Raw genomic sequence first — 13,363 nt, forward strand, 5'->3', positions numbered from 1 at the left:
GCCCTGAAGACCCCAACAAATTAATATCCAATGGTACAGATTTAGTTATCATGACCAGGGGAAGTGAGAGAGATTTTTGGACAGAGGCCTGCCCGAGACGTCTCAGATCCCCTGCAGAGGAGACCGCCAACTGGTGAAGGCCTGCAATCCATCGAAATCGCTCAGATCCTACCTGCCTTGACATATGGCTATCTTAACTTCAGCACAAGGATAAATCGTGTAACTTTGGAGGCCACCATTGGGTGTGTATAGCCATTTCCATATTAACCTGCCTTTATTTTCCAAAAATGACCACCAATTCATGGGCAGCTGCTCTGCATCTTAGATCCTGGTGGGATTGCAAAGAGCCAAACCATATTTTTCAAAGCCATCAGAGTATGAAATGAATATATGAATATGAAAACAGTCTTCAAGCCTATTAGCTGATGATTGATTCCTATCTCGGGTTTAGAGGGAGGGAGAGGAAGCTGCCAGCACAGAAAGCCCAAGTTCAACTTGCTTCTGGTCAAGAATATGAGTGGAAGAAGTAACCTCAAGCTGGAACCTACCCTCTGGGTGGTAAAAAGGATGTAAAACTTCTTCTCCAGGACAGACTTGATGAGGACAGGATCCAGGATGACCAGGATGGGCGCCTGCCTTCGTAGATGCTGTTGCAGACACCAAGACCCAAAACACAACCAATGGACAGTGACTATTTAAAGTACACTCCTCTATGGCACTCGCCCCATGGCACAGTGGTTATGTTTGGCGTGCTCCGCTTCGGGGTCCTGGGCTCATGGGTTCGGATCCCAGGCACGGACCTCCACCACTCATCAGCCATGCTGTAGTGGTGACCCACATACAAAGTAGAGGAAGACTGGCACAGATGTTAGCTCAGGGCGAATCTTCTTCAACAACAACAACAATAAAAAAAAAAAATAAAATACACTCCTCAAGCTAAAATGTCCTGGTTAGCAAGCCGGTGTTTTGCTTATTTCCTCTCTGAGAACTTTATTATTATGCAGGCCCCCAATTCTGTTTCCCCCTTCTAGTATAAAAAATCTGAGTATTTAATTTCTTTCACTATCTTGCTTCCACCTACCTCCCTACTGTTTTATCAGGCATACTATGCTCCAGCTGTGTTGATATCTTTAGAATTTATTGCACCCAGAACATTCCAGGGCCCTTTCTTTTTTATCCCATTCTGCTCTGGGACTTGTAATCTTATGAGTTTTGGCAATCGTGATCACCACCACCCAAAATAAGATGTAGACATGTCCACACGTGGAAAGTTATGGTCAATGCACCACCCAGCTTCCCAACCCCAAGACCACCTTCTGATTTCTACCACCATCAATATGTCTTCTTGTCTGTTCTTGGGTTTCATATAGATGACATCACGTTATATGTATTCTTTTGCATCTGGCCTCTTTTGCCCAACATAATGTTTACGGGATTCACATACACTGGTGTGTGTATCAATAGTTTGTGTCTTCTTATTGCTGACTAGCATTCCACCATTTGGAATTTGTTTATCCATTTTCTAAACAAATCCACAATTTGTCCATCTTGTGTTGATGAACACTTGGATTATGAATGAGGCTGCTGTGAACATTGTCTTACAAATTGTTTGCTTGTTTTTGACAATGTTTGAATTTCTCTTGGGTGAATATCCAGGTAAAGAGTTGCTGGGTTACAGTGTAAATGTATGTTTAACTTGATAAGAAACACAGTTCTTTGAAGTGGTGGAGCCATTTTACACTCTTGCCAACATTGTGAGAGTTCAGTTGCTCCACACCCTCACCAGCATTTGGTAATGTCAATCTTTTATATTTTTAGCCATTCTAGTTGAACGGGTGAGAAATGGGTTTTCTCCCTTTCTATATGACCAACTCCTATTCATCCTTCGAGACCTTTTCCGTGTGGCTATCCAGCTAAACTCAGTGTCCCTATGGAGTGAGCATAGCCTTTGTGTTGAATTTGTATCAACTGTTGAACTCTCTTCCCTTCACAGAACCACAAGCTCCCTGAAGACAGAAGTTGTGCTTTAAATGTCTCTGTCCCCTCGGTGCCCGGCAGTGTGCCTGCCCCACAGCAAAAGCCCCAAAAGAGTCTGATGAATGAATGAGGAGCAGACATGGAGGCAGAAGCTGGTTTCTGGTTTTGAAATCTTGGCATTTCTGAGTCTTTTAAAATGGGAATTTCAAGAGACATTGAGGTTAAACTGTATAAAAGTGTTATCAATATATTGACGGATGGAGTCCAATACCATCTCCCCTGTCCTCAAATTTCTTAGCAGAAAACATTGGGCTGTAGCACTAAAATTTGTTTTGTTTGAATCCTGAGAGGGTAAGGGGAGAAAGTGAAAGTCAGGCAGCACCAGCCACCACACAGAAAATGCTGCCTAGGTCATGCTTCTGTATGGAACCGTCTTAAAGAGGGACTCAACCTTCATAAGGACATTTCTGCCAGGGCCCGGGCGTGCACACTGGAGAAGGGTGGTCGTCTTAGCTGTGGGGTAGTGGTGGCTTCTGTTTCACCCTCATGCAGATCACCGGCATCCTTGAGGTCACCTGGGGCCACCTGGGTTCCTGGCTCCCTCAGAATCCTCTGTATCCTGTCTCAGCGTGTTGTGTTTGCATCCGTCTACATTCTCGCCCCCTGGACTCCAAGATTCTCTATTTAGCCAGCTTCTACTCACTCCTATGCATTTCTCAAGATCCCACTCAGCTATCACCCAATCCAGGAAGATTCTGGAAATATGAGTCCTTGCCCTGTGCCTGATTCAGGGCCCTGCACATGGTTGTGGTTCACCTATTGGTTGATTAATGTGCAAGTTGACAAGGATACGATAATGCCTCCGAATCCACTGTCCAAGTGAGACCAGGGCGCTACAGAGCAGGGACGACAGCGGGCACTGTGCTGTCATCGCCATTATTCCCAGACTGGCTGGTGGGCCGGACTTTTATACAGATGGCCCTGCACAGAGGAGGAGGCCCCGACCCACCTTATCTTGCAGTGGGGGAGGGAGGAGGATTAATGGTGAGAGCCTTTCCCCTATAATTTGCCACATTTCTCAAAACATTCCAGTTCAAATTCCAGAATCCCCTCTGGAAGAAGAAAGTCCTGTTAGACAGGTGATCCACTGCTGCGTCAACATGGCTCAGACACTCGGGCCATCCCCATCTCCCCTTCTGCTGTTTCCCAAACAAGTCAACATTTTTTTTTAATTACCTAAATCAATGTAGCTTTATGTTGTGAAATAAGATCTTAGAAATTCTGAACTATGTGTACTAGCTATATGTTTTTCTAATTTACTTTAAAAGAGTTAATATTAACCTAACGAATGTTTGTCCATGTTCTGCCCAAATCATTTCGTGGGCTCCTGTAGCAGACAGCCAGCTCTAAACTGAACCCATGGAAGGGCTGGTTAGATAGTCAACTGAGCTAAACACGCCCTCCGTCCATCTGCTCAGTTCTTCTTCTGCAGGGAGCAATGAGGAAGGATTTGTGGATGTGGAGGAATTCCATATGGATGCAGAGTGATAAGCAGGATTTGAATAAGGAAAGCCAGAACTATCTAGGAGGTGGGGCATGAGGAGGTTGCATAAAAACAAGAGTAGGAAGGGTGATTGCCAGTTGTTGAGACTAATCAGTCTGCCCACGACAGTGAGGTTTTCTCAGTCCTGAATGAAGGCCAAATTCACCTGACAAAAACACCTGCAAGGCCTCATTTTAAGAAGATTACTGTTAGGGTCAAAACATGCGGCTCTCATAGGCTAGTTGCCGGTGCCTGTGGAGCACAGGGAGTCAGGGAGGCTCCTGGCGTGAGGAGCTTTGCTCTTGTGTGTGTCTGCCCTGAGAATTAATGGTCTGCTGGCACATCTAAAGCCATATTAAAATTGTTGTCATCTTTTCTATTTCAAAGACACAATGTGCCTAGTCTTTCAAATTAAACTGCTTCTCAGAAGTCCTTCTGAAGGAAGCAGCATTCTGCCTTTATTTGGGTTTTCAGCCCCATCAATAAGAAACTAGGAAATTACTTGCAAATGTTGAAAGAAAGGAGCATTCCTCGAGACCTCCTGGGTTCAGCCTTCCTCCTTCTTCCTCTGACAGGTAATGATTCAGAGGGAGCAATTCAGTCTGCTTCTCTAGATGTGGGTCCCAGAACTCTAAAAATCAGGACCCTGTAATTGCTGTGGTTCCTCCTGGGCCTGGAGTGTGGAGGAAGGGGCCTGGGGCTTTGCAGAGGTGTGCAGATTGAATTAAAAATATGGTAGGAATGAAAATCCCCAAATATGCTATAAGTTTCCGATTTCATGAAATCATGTAGGACTAGGTAGCAAGATGTATTTCAGCAAAATTACGTAAATATTTGAAACTTCAGTATGACAAAAAAAATAGTTAAAGTGATAAAGTAACCCAGAAGAAGGCAAGAAAAGAAAACAGAAACCAAAAAACAGAACAAACAGAAAAAAAAATAACTAAATGTCAAATTTAAGCCCTAATATATTAATAATTACCTTCAATGCAGATGGTCTCAAGACACCACTTAAAGACAAAGGCTGGCAAAGTGGATTAAAAAACGTGACCCAACTCTATGTCTTCTGCAAGAAACTCATTTCAGATACAATAACATGCATAGGTTGAAAGTGAAAGTATTTCATTTAAAGTAATTGAAATCATACAGACTGTGTTCTCTGACCATAACTGAATCAAATTAGAAATCAATAACAGAGAGATAATAAGAATATCTTTATCTACATTGGAAACAAAATAACACACTTCTAAATAATCCATCAGTCAAATAGGATATCTCAGGGAAATAAAAAAATATGTTAAACTGAATGGAAATGAAAATGCAACATTTAAAAATTTGTGAAATGAAGCTAAAACAGTGCTGAGAGGAAAATTTATAGCACTAAATGTTTCCCTTAGAAAAGAGGAAAAGTCTCAAATCACTAATCTGAACACTCACCTCAAGAAACTAGAAAATGGATAGCAAAATAAAACCAAAGCAGCAGAAGGTAAGATATAATAATAGTAAGAGCATAAATCAATGTAATTGGAAACATACAAATAGTGAAAATCAATGAAACAAAAAGCTAGTTCTTTGAAATGATCAAGATAATTGAAAACGTCTACAAATTGACCAAAAAAAATAGAGAAGACACAAATTATTAATATTATGAATGAGACAGGAAAAATCACTACAGATCCTGCAGACATCAAAAGGATAATAGGGGAATACCACAAACAATGCCACACATAAATTAACCACTTAGATGAGATGGATAAGCTCTTTGAAAAGTACCAACTCCCACAACTCACCCAGTATGGAATAGTTAATTTGAAGAGCCCTACAGCTGTTAAGGAAATTGAATTCATAATTACAAACCTCCAGAAAAAGAAATCTCCACATGGATTCACTGGAGAACTCTACCGAGTATTCAAAGAACAATTAACACTAATTATAAATCTCTTCCAGAAAACAGAAGAGAAGGGAACATTTCCCAGCCCATGCTATGAAGCCAGCATTACCCTGATACCAAAACCAGACAAAGACAACAGAAAAGAAAAGAAAACTCAGATCAATGGTCCATGTGAATATAGACGCAAAAATTCTTAACAAAGTACTAGCAAACAGAATTCAATAATATATAAGAAGAATTATGCACCATGACCAAATGGGGTTTATTCTACAGATGCAAGGCTGATTCACATTCAAAAATCAATCAGTGTAACCCCCATATTAACATGCTGAAGAAGAAAAATCACATGATCATACCAATTGATGCAGAAAAAGCATTTGACAAAACTCGACACCCATTCATATAAAAACTCTTAGAATACTAGGAATAGAGAGGAACTTCCACAACTTAATAAAGAACATCTACAAAACTACAGCTAACATTGTATTTAACGGCAAAAGACTGAATGCTTCCCACCTAAGACCGGAAACAAGGTGAGGATGTCCACCCTCACCACTGCTGTTCAACATGGTACTAGGAGTTTGAACCACGGCAAAAAGTCAAGAAAAGGAAATGAAAAGCACACAGATCAGAAAGGAAGAAATAGACGTCCCTATATGCAGATGACATGATGGTCCACTTAGAAATCCCAAGGAACTTATGGAAAAACTCTCCTAGAACAGATAAGTGGATTCAGCAAGGTGGCGATGTATAAGATGAAGATACAAAAACTAATTTTTCTATATTCTACCAGTGAACACAGGGAAACTGAAGTTAAAAGTACAGTACCATTTACAATTGCTTTTTAAAAAATTACTTAGGTGAAAATCTAACAAAATATGCATCTGACTGGTATGCTGAAAACTACAAAGCACTAACGACAGAAATCAAAGACGAGCTTAATAGAAGGAGAGATATTCCATGTTCATGCCACTGGAAGGCTCGTCACAGGAAAGATGTCAATTCCACCCAAATTGATAAACAGGCTTAATGCAATTCCTATCAAAATCCTATCAAACTTTTTTTTTTTGTAGACAAAATTATTCTAAAATTTATATGGAAAGGCAAAGGAACTGAAATAGCTAAAACACTCTGGAAAAGAAGAATAAAGTGGGAAGAATCACTCTACCTGATTTCAAGACTTGCTGTGTAGCTACAGGAATCAAGACCATGTGCTCTTGGTGGAGGGACAGAGACAGGGATTAAAGCCTTTAATAGAGGGCCCAGAAATAGCCCCACACAAGTGTGGCCAACTCATTTTTGCAAAAGCAATCCAATGGAGGAAGGCAACCTTTTCAACAAATGGTGCTAGAGCAATTAAATATCCATAGGCCAAAAAATCAACCTTGATCTAGATTTTATATGTACACAGAAACTAAATCAAAATGGATCGCAGACTTAAATGTTAAGGTAAAACTCTAAAACCTTTAGAAGAAAACATAACTCTTCAGGGTATAGGGCTTGGAGAAGAGTTCTTAGACATGGCACCAAAGTACAATCCATAAAAGAAAAAATCAATAAATTGGGCTTCGTCAAAATTAAAAGTACTTGCTCTGTGAAAGACCCTGTGAAGGGGAAGAGAAGCCAAGCTACAGGCTGGGAGAAAATAGGTGTAAACCACATATCTAACTAACAAAGGACTCATCTCTAGAATATATACAGAACTCTCAAACTGAACAGGTAAAAAACAAACAAGCAAAATCCAATTAGAAAACAGGCCAAAGACATGAAGAGACATTTTCCTAAAAAGGATAAACTGGATGACAAATAAGCACATGAAAAGATGTTCAGCATTACTAACTATTAGAGAAATGCAAATTAAAACCACAGTGCGACATCACGACACATCAAATTGGGTAAGATAAAATTTAGTGACGATGGAATATTAGTTAGCCATAAAAAAGAAAGCAGTCCTGTCATTTTCAACAACATGGATGGATCTTTAGGGCATTACGCTAAGTGAAATAAGTCAGACAGAGAAAGACAAATACTGTAGGATCTCACCTATATGTGGAATCTAAAAAAGCCAAACTCTTAGAAACAGAAGACTGGTGGTTGCCAGGGGTTGGGGAAAAGGGGAGATACTGATCAAAGGGTACAAATTTCTACTTATGAGATGAATAAGTTCTGAGGATGTAATGCACAGCATGGTGAGTATAGTTAACAATACTGTTTGTATACTTGAAAGTTGCTAAGAGAAGAGATCTTAAATGTTTTCACCACACACACACAATGGTGACTATGTGAGGTGATGGAGGTGTTAACTAATCTAATTGTGGTAATCATTTCACAATATAAATCAGTATCAGATCATCACATTGTACACTATAAACTTACACAATGTTATATGTCAATTATATCTCAATAAAGCTGGAAAAAAAACCCAAATGCTGGTAAAGAAGTGGAGAAAATGATTCTCTGATGCATTGTGGTGGGAAAATAGATGGGTACAGCCACTCTGGAAAATAGTCTGGTAGTTTCTTAAAAAACTAAACATACACTTAACCATACAACCCAGCAATCTCCTCCTGTCCCAGGGAAGTGAAAGCTTATGTCCACACAAAAGCGTGTACACGAATGTTCATAGCAGCTTTATTTGGAATCGCCAAAACCTGGAAACAACCCAGGTTCCTCAATAGGTGAAGAGTTACACAAACCATGTTGGTTCCATGTTGTGGAATACTATACAGCAAGAAAAAGGACAAACTATTGATACACGTAACTTGGATGGATCTCAAGGGCATTATGCTGAGTGAAAAAATTCCAGTCTCTAAAGGACACATACTGTATGATCCTCCTTATGTAACATTCTCTAGACAAAATGATAGAGATGGAGAATAGGTTAGTGGTTGCCACTAACCTTGATTGTGGTAGTGGTGACACAAATCTACATATGTGAAAACATGACATAGAACTACTGTGACATTGTGATTTAAAATAAGCCATGTATATATTTGGTCCTCGTCCCTTGCCCTGGCACAGAGCTCCTAAAACCCTTGGAATTTCCTGTGTTGAGAGGCATAAGGGTGTCTTTTGTTATGTTAATGAAGTGACTTTCCGAAAGCGCCTGAGGATGGAGGCTGGTTGCCAGGGAGGAACCATGTGATTAGAGGGTTGGAACTTTCATCCCACCCCCTGACCTCTGCAGGAGGGGAGAGGGGCTGGAGATTGAGTTCAATTGCCAATGGTCAATGATTTAATCAATCATGCCTAAGTAATGAAGCCTCCATAGAAACCCAAGACAGGGTGCAGAAAGCTTCCAGGCTGTGTGTGTGTGTGTGTGTGTGTGTCGGTGAACATGTGGAGACTAGCGGAGAGTGGCACGCTTGAAGAGGGCATGGAAGCTCTGCGCCCCTTCCCCATACCTTGCTCTATGCGTCTCTTTCATCTGCCTGTTCCCGAGTTGCATCTTTTCTGATAAACTGGTAATCTAGCAAGTAGAATGTTTCTCTGAGTTCTGTGAGCCACTCTCGAAAGTTAATCAAACCCACCGAGGGGGTCTTGGAACCTTCCATCTGGCCGGTCAGAAGCACAGGTGACAACCTGGACTTGCAGTTGGCACCTGAAGTGGGTGCAGGGCAGTCTCGTAGGACTGAGCCCGTCACCTGTGCGATCTGACGCCCTCTCCAGGTAGATAGTGTCAGAATTGACTTAAATTGTAGGACACCCAGCTGGTGTTGGAACATTGTGTAGGGTGGGGGAAAACCCACACGTTGCAATTGGGTACAGATCATAACTACACACACACACACGTTATCAACGTCAGTCTCCTGGTTTTGCTATTGCACTGTGGTTACATAAAGATGAGGGAAATAATTGATGTTACAGTCAAACCATAGAGCTCCATGAAGCAGCTTAAAAAAGAAGGCAGCTCCACATATCCTGATGAGAGATCTGGGCGCATACATCGAGTGGAAAAGCACATTGCAGCCCAACAACATGATTTCTTAAAAACTCACCCCCCTACTCCCCCAAAATGGAAGGAAACACACCAATCAATCTAATTGTTAAAATGATTTAATGTGTTCAGACAACCCCAATTTCTGGGCTCCCCTGCCAGTGTCAGAGAGAATCCCTTCCATCCAGCTAGTGAGGAGACACAGGAGCTCTCTAGACCAGGAAAGTCTCTCTCCCTTCGAGTGGCTTCCATACATTAACGCTGTATTTTTGTCTATGGACCACACGCGTTGCCGTGGAGACGAAGGGCGTCCTTTTGCTTTAAAGCTCTTCTTCCTAAGCAGGGATTACCTGTTACCAAGGATTTTCCACCTGTTGGTGAAGCAGCCGTGTGTGGGGCGGGAGACTCTGAAATACTAAAGATCCACCTCGGATTAGCTGACGTGGTGGAGAAAGAAGATGCTGGCCTGGCCAAGGCTGGCCGGCGTTCACACCTTGGCCAGCCACCCCTGGCTGTGGGATCTCGTGCTTGAGCCCTTTTCTGTACAGCTCCACCTCGTTACTTGAGATGACCTGACTTGCTGGTTACTGCCTGTGCACCCCCCAGAATGTCAGCTCTGTGAGACAGCGACCTCATCCGCCTGCCCCACGTCCCTGCCCCGGCACAGAAGTTGGAGGAGGAACGGCACCCGCAGACATGGATACAGCCACTCGGTTGCCCTCAGGAGAAGCCACAAGGCTCTGAGCCTTATCGCTCACGTATAGACATCATTCTCAAGGATTCCCCGCTGACAGGGACAGCTGGGTCCACTCACCTCTGGTTTGGCTCTTCCTGCCTTGTTTCCAGTGATTGGAAATCTTTCTCTCCACTTCCCACCTATACGTATGTCTGTTCCAGAAGGTTCTGTCCCTCTGTTCCAGCACCCACTGTGCCCTCCTGTCTGTCACCAGCCCCACATCCTCTGAATACTTAAAGCAACAACAGGACAATGACAGCTAACATCTGACGAGCCAGCGCCGTCTAACTCCCCGCATCTGCTGTGGTTTGGCCGAGAGCCCCTAGTGTCTGGCACTTCATGTGACGCTTTCCTCTGTTTCCATCTTATCTCCTCCTGGCAGCGAAGCCCCATGTCCCCCACAGATGGCCTGGCGTCTCAAGTGACACAGGGATGAGCAAGGAACCCTCCCAACAACTTCCTGACCCTCCTTGAGGCCTTGTCCTGCTTTGGGAACTCAAGTTTGGCTGCCAGGCCCCGGGCTGTCCCCACCACGGCGGGGTGGACCCCTGGCCGCCCCTTCTGCCACCCACAGGAGTGACCTCAAAGCCCTCCTAGAGGGGCAGGAGCCCCCTGAGAGCCCAGCGGGCACGCGTCCACACGCCTGGAGCATTCTCATCCTTCTTCCAGCCTCAGGCTGCTCCCCTCTCACCCCCACGGCTCTCTGACCGCTGCCCTCACCCCAGTCTGGTTGTCCCCAGCTCCCCAGATCCCAGGAGAGGCCCCATTCTCCCCACCCCTCTTTAATGCCCTGATCCAGGTCAAAACCTCCCGCCCCCCAACACTGATGGGCCCGGGAAGGCTGTGTTCAGTTGGAGACCCACAGCAGCAGCCGGGAGCAGCCAGGTCTCCGTGGACAGGCTCGGGAAGACGCTCCCGTCCTCAGCCTGGGGAGGAGCGGGCAGGCACCGAGACTGCGGAGCGGCTACAAAAGACCTCTGCTTTATTCCTTTGACCGCTGGTCCTGGGTCTGCCCCGGGAATGCCAGGCTGTGCAGTGTCTTGCACAATCTCCCTTCCTAACAGCAAAGAGGGGAAGGTTTTGCACCCACTGACTTCCAGGCAGAACTTACGTTGGTTTCAAAATGCTGGGCTTGTCGCTGAGCCAGGTGGCGCTGGATCCGTCAGCCTGACTCAGGGACACGCCCCGAGTCATTTGAAGAAGGCGTGCCTTCCCTGCCAGCCCGGGGGACTTAAAAACGCAGGTCATATGGCCCTGACACCAGGGTTCCCACAGACCAAGGGCACTTGTTGTTGGGGTGATAACGGTTGACCTCTGTGCTCCTCACGCTCACAGGACAACTCATAGCCTCGTCCCCTGCATCTGCTTCCCGCGCAGGCAGGATGGAATCCACCTCCCTCGTTCCCACTCTCGCTGTCTGGACTCCTTCTCTTCCTGGGGCTGTTCCCCGTGGTGTCACCATGTCTGCGTGGTATGGGCACAATTTTTACACCTGAATGTGCACTCTTCGCCTTCGCCCATTTTCATAGCGGCTGTCAATTACGGATGCAAAAGCAGATGGGCAGACTTGTCAGCGGGGAGAGTGGCTCTCAGAGCCATGGACCTTTGGGATTAGGGGGTCACAGGGTGAGCCATATGGGACTAGCTCCTGGAAAATCCAGGACGGAGATGCAGCAAAGGCCCGGTGCCAGAGTTCACACAGAGGGATGACCACGCACTCCACTATTAGGAGGCATGGCACCAAGGATTCCATTCAGTGATGGAGAAATCAAGTTTCCTTGTTGCCCCCTCCTTTGCAACTATGATTGTGAAATTCACATCTCTACCCAATTCACATTTTGACAGTGACCTCAGGGCTACTCCTCTGGGCCGTGGAATCGTGGTGGGCAGCCCAGGTGGGAGCAGTCGGGGTAGGTGGATGCCACCCTGACCTCTGATCTGGCATCAATTCTCACCCAGAAGTGTTTATTTTTTACTTTATTTTTGTCATTACATTTATAATCCACAAATATATTTTCTTTTTGTTTTTTCAATATTTAGCAGCTTTATTGAGGTATAATGGACATACAGTAAACTGAAAATATTTAAAGAGGACCTGGGAGATATACACGTATCTCATGAAACTGGCCCCACAATCAAAGTGATGAACATATCTGTTACCCCCAAAACTTTTCTTTAATCACCCTCTCCTGGCCACCATGGACTGTTTCACACCTGCCCCTCCCCAACCAAAGACACGCCTTCTGTCACTATAGATTCGTTTGCATTTCCTAGAATTTTATATTAAATGAAATCATACAGGATTTTGTCTGGCTTCTTCACTCAGCATAACTTTGAGATTCATCCATGAGGTTACTATATTAATAGTCCATCCTTTTCATTGCTGAGTAATATTCCACTGTATGAAGGTACCACAATTTGCTTCTCAGTTCACCTGCTGATGGACACAGGGGTTGTTTCCAGCTTTGGCAATTGCAAACACAGCTGTGATGATCATTCATCTACAAATCTTTGCATGGACATATCCTTTCATTTCTCTGGGGTAAATACCTAGATGGGAAGAGCTAAATTATATTGTAGGTGTATGTTTAACTTTTTAAGAAACTGTCCAGCTGTTTTCTAAAGGGGTTGTACCATTTTACATGGCCGTCAGCAGTGTATGAGCGTTCCAACTTCTCCACAACCTTGACAACACTCGTTATGCTCAGCCATTTTCATTTTAGCCTTCTAATAAGTGTGTAGGGGTACCTCATTGTGATTTTTAAAACTTATTTTATAATGATCATAAATTCATAGGAAGTTGCAAAGTTATTACAGAGACCTCCAGTATATCTTCCCCCAGTTACCCCCATGGTTACATCTTACGTAATGATAGTACGATAGCAAGGCCAGGAAACTGACATTGGTACAATGTGTGTGTGTGCTATCACATTCTAGATTTGTGTAACCACCATTGCAATCAAAACACGGAACTGTTCCATCACCACAAACATCTCCCTCCTGCGACCTCTTTATGGTGACACCCACCTCCCCACCACCATCCCTAAGCCCCGGGTACCACAAATCTGTTTTTTGTCTCTATAAGTTTGTCATTTCAAGAATGTTATGTAAATGGAATCATACAGTATGTGACCTTATAAGATTGGCTTTTTCCAGTCAGCATAATGCCCTTGAGAGCCATCCAAGTTGTTGTGTGTATGCAGTTTATTCCTTTTTATTGCTGAGTAGTATTCCAATGCAGGGATATACTGCGATTTTTTTTCTGTGGCGTTTGGCTGG

At 43.9% G+C, this 13,363-nt stretch overlaps 1 pseudogene; it reads right to left on the minus strand.

Annotated features, from left to right (window-relative positions):
• The window catches only part of LOC131422912 (cytochrome P450 3A24-like), a 30,312-nt pseudogene extending 18,766 nt beyond the window's left edge, over nt 1-11,546 (minus strand).
• Between the last annotated feature and the right edge of the window lie 1,817 nt (nt 11,547-13,363).

The sequence above is a fragment of the Diceros bicornis genome, chromosome 26 (genome assembly GCF_020826845.1).
Source record: "Diceros bicornis minor isolate mBicDic1 chromosome 26, mDicBic1.mat.cur, whole genome shotgun sequence".
Lineage (NCBI taxonomy): Eukaryota > Metazoa > Chordata > Mammalia > Perissodactyla > Rhinocerotidae > Diceros > Diceros bicornis.